Here is a 4,764-nt window from a genome sequence, read left to right on the forward strand (position 1 = left end):
TTGGGTTTTAAAATATGACCTGCGTGTCGTGCCTCTCTCTTAATCTCCCAAATGTAACTTCTTTTCTCATCTAACTCCCTCGTATGTAAAACGAGTTTATTTTGTAATGTAATGATATGAAGAAAGCAAAGAAGTCAGTGCCAAAGGAGGACAACCTTGAAGATCTTGCTTGGAGAAGCTTAGATCGTTGTAGGTTAGCTTAGGTTCTCTCATTGGCTTGGGAGAACAATTGCGCTAGGGGCCATAACTGTTTCATTTTGTTTGTATGTATGTTGATGCATGTGAGAGACGGTTTATATGATAAACAAGCCGGTGAGATCAGAAAAAAATTGTAATTCCCTCAAATTAAATATTAAGTTTATGCTTTCCAAGTTTTAACACTCATCAAGACTAGTAATGGATAATGTAGGTTTCGCCTACGCGAGGTGCATGATTTATATATTAGTAAGGTGCGATGGGATAATTGTAATATCCAACTGTTAAAACAATGGGTCAAACTTAACTAAACAAATTATAATAAGATTATATATATGTTTAGAAGCAAGAGTTGGGAATGATCCATACGATGGATTAGAATAAGGAGTTATTCACCCAACTGAAATTTTCGAGAGTTGTATGAGATACAATTGGAAGGAGTTCCTACCTAAATAAACTAGTTTTGTGTAATCCGCCTACGCGGACTTAGAGCGAAGTGAAATATGGATCTCGACCCACTAGAAAATCTTCCAACGGGAATTTCCGAATCAAATGATGAGGGTCATTTGTTTTGAATAAAATAGTGGGAGCATGTTTAATTAAAGGCCTAATTAAATATGTCAATGATACTTATATTTTCATTAATCCTTATGTAGATAACCATGACAACAAACACCTCTAATAACATATTGCGATCAAACCTTGAGAAGGAAAAATTGTCTGGGATAAATTTTCTGGATTGGTACCGAAACATGAGGATTGTCCTCAAACATGATAAAGGGAAAGGCAAGGAAGTTGCCAAACCCAAACCCACTATTGCTGCTTTGAAGCCTAGTGGAAGCATAGAAAAAGAAGGCACCTGCTTCCATTGCGGTAAGACCGCACACTGGAAGAGGAACTGCCCAAAGTACCTGGAAGATAGGAAGAATGGAGTAGAGACTCCAACTTCAGGTATTTTTGTTATTGAAATTAATTTATCTACTTCTGCATCATGGGTATTAGATACTGGATGCGGTTCTCACATTTGTACAAATGTGCAAGAACTAAAAGGGAGTAGAAAATTGGCAAAAGGTGAAGTCGACCTACGAGTTGGTAATGGAGCAAAGGTTGTTGCCTTAGCCATAGGAACTTATGAATTGACTTTACCTAGTGGTTTAATAATTTAGTTAGAGAACTGTTATTATGTACCAGCAATTAGCAGGAATATTATTTCCGTTTCTTGTTTGGACAAGTTCGGTTTTTCATTCATAATAAAGAATAATTGTTGTTCAATTTATTTGAATGATATATTCTATGCTACTGCTCAAATGAACAATGGATTATATGTCCTTGATCTTGAAATGCCTATTTATAACATTAATACTAAAAGGATGAAACCTAATGAGTTAAATCCAACTTACCTTTGCCATTGTCGATTAGGCCACATAAATGAGAAACGCATTTCCAAACTCCATAAAGATGGACTATTGGACTCTTTTGATTATGAATCATATGAGACATGCAGATCTTGTTTAATTGGAAAGATGACAAAGTCTCCATTCACAGGAAAAGGTAAAAGAGCTAATGATCTTTTGGCCCTCATACATACTGATGTATGTGGTCCACTGAACATACCAGCCAAAGGAGGTTTTCAGTACTTCATCACATTCACTGATGATTTCAGTAGATATGGTTATGTGTATTTAGTGAAACACAAATCAGAGTCCTTTGAAAAGTTCAAAGAATTCAAGAATGAAGTACAAAACCAACTAGGTAAGAATATTAAAGCTCTTCGATCAGATCGAGGTGGTGAATATTTAAGCCTAGAGTTTGATGACCATCTGAAAGAGTGTGGGATCCTATCCCAACTCATTCCTCCTGGAACACCCCAATGGAATGGTGTGTCTGAGAGAAGAAATCGAACCCTGTTGGACATGGTCCGATCCATGATGAGTCACGCCGATCTTCCAAACTCCTTTTGGGGACATGCGCTATTGACAGCAGCTTACACACTTAACCGTGTTCCATCTAGAAAGCTTGATAAGACACCATATGAGATATGGAGTGGTAAGAGACCACATATGTCTTACATGAAGATTTTGGGTTGCGAAGTTTATGTGAAACGACAAATTTCAACTAAGCTTGAGCCCAAATCTGACAAATGCTTATTTGTGGGGTATCCTAAAGAAACAAGAGGATATTACTTCTACAATCCTTCTGAGGGCAAAGTGATTGTTGCTCGAACTGGAGTTTTCCTAGAAAAGGATTTTATTTCCAAAGGAACCAGTGGGAGGAAAGTAGAGCTTGGAGAAATTCAAGAATCACAGAGCATCGATACACCTATGGAGGAATTAGAGCAGGAAACACAAGTGGTTGTGGAAGAGCAACCTGCTCAAGTAGAACAAGACCAGCGTAGGTCAAGCAGGATATGTCACCTACCTGAGAGATATGGATATCTCATAACAGATCAAGGTGATGTATTACTCATGGATCAAGATGAACCTGTGACCTACCAAGAGGCCATAACTGGAGTCTGAGAAGTGGCTAGAAGCCATGAAATCCGAAATAGATTCCATGTGCACAAACCAAGTTTGGACCTTGGTAGAGCCTCCTGTAGGAGTTAATCCTATAGGATGCAAGTGGGTCTTCAAAAAGAAGACTGACATGGATGGTAAGGTACATACCTATAAAGCAAGACTGGTTGCAAAAGGATATAAACAAATTCATGGTGTTGACTATGATGAAACCTTCTCACCAGTTGCAATGCTTAAATCTGTTCGGATTTTACTTGCTATCGCTGTATATCATGATTATGAAATATGGCAGATGGATGTCAAAACTATTTTCCTTAATGGAAATCTTCTTGAGGATATGTACATGACACAGCCTGAAGGATTTGACATACCAGAAGAAGCCCAAAAGATATGTAAGCTACAAAGATCAATCTCTGGATTGAAGCAAGCTTCCAGAAGCTGGAATCTTCGTTTTGATGAAACGGTAAAACAATATGGATTCATCAAGAACGAAGATGAGCCTTGTGTTTACAAGAAGGTTAGTAGGAGCATGATCGTGTTCCTGGTGTTATATGTAGATGACATATTACTCATTGGAAACGATGTGCCTACCCTGTAATAAGTAAAGTCTTGGTTGGGGAAATACTTTTCTATGAAGGACCTAGGTGAAGCAGCCTATATATTAGGAATCAGAATCTATAGAGATAGATCACGAAAACTGCTTGGCCTAAGTCAGAGTACATACATAGACAAAGTGCTGAGACGCTTTAATATGCATGATTCCAAGAAAGGATTCATACATATGCAACATGGCATGTGTCTGTCAAAAGCACAATCCCCTTCAACTAAGGAAGAAAGGGAACGCATGAATAAGATTCCATATGCATCTGAAATAGGATCTATCATGTATGCCATGTTATGTACTCGACCAGATGTCTCGTATGCTTTAAGTGCAACGAGTAGGTACCAATCTGATCCTGGTGATGCCCATTGGGTAGCTGTCAAGAATATCCTTAAGTACTTGAGAAGGACTAAGGACTCATTCTTGATATATGGAGGTCAGGAAGAATTGGTTGTAATTGGTTACACCGATGCTAGCTTCCAGACAGATAAGGATGACTTTAGATCGCAATCTGGTTATGTGTTTTGCTTGAACGGTGGCACTGTGAGCTGGAAAAGTTCAAAGCAAGATACAATTGCTGATTCTACAACCGAGGCCGAGTATATTGCTGCCTCAAGTGCAACAAAAGAAGCTGTTTGGATCAGGAAGTTCATTAGTGAACTTGGCATAGTCCCTAGCGTTGTTGATCCCATTGGTCTCTATTGTGATAACAATGATGCTATCGCACAAGCTAAGGAGCCTAGATCTCACCAACGATCCAAACACATACTTAGGCGTTATCATCTCATTCGAGAGATAATAGATAGAAGAGATGTGAAAATATGTAAAGTACCTACACTTGACAATATTGCTGACCCACAGACAAAGCCTCTTGCGCGGCAGAAGCATGATGGCCATACTAGATCAATGGGCATAAGGGGTATGTCTGATTGGCTCTAGTGCTAGTGGGAGATTGTTGGTGTAAGCCCTAGAGGCCAATACTTTTGGTACTTGTATTGAATTATTTATTAATAATAAAAGGCATTTTTCTTTATTATGGTTGATTAATAAAGTCCCTAGAATAGATAGTCCGTTTAATGTATTAAGTGTGACTTAATCATGAGAACACATTAAACATAAGGACACTATTCTTAAAGTATCCGTAGTCGAGCTTTAGTGTGAAGTGGGATAACATTAAAGCATTAAGACTATTATGTTTGTAGACTGATGATCACATCTCATGGATCATGGATAAAGAGTTATCAAGTCTTAAACATAGGTATGAATATTAAGAGTAATATTTATACCGGATTGACCCACTATGAGAATACTATATAGAAAGTTATGCAAAGTGTCATAAGTTATTCTCATGGTGATAATAGTGTATACCACTCTTCGACCTGAAATCACTATGGATCCTAGATGTAGAGTCGAGTGCTTTATTGTTGATCCAACATTGTCCGTAACTGGATAACC

Source organism: Lathyrus oleraceus, chromosome 7 (genome assembly GCF_024323335.1).
Source record: "Lathyrus oleraceus cultivar Zhongwan6 chromosome 7, CAAS_Psat_ZW6_1.0, whole genome shotgun sequence".
NCBI lineage: Eukaryota > Viridiplantae > Streptophyta > Magnoliopsida > Fabales > Fabaceae > Lathyrus > Lathyrus oleraceus.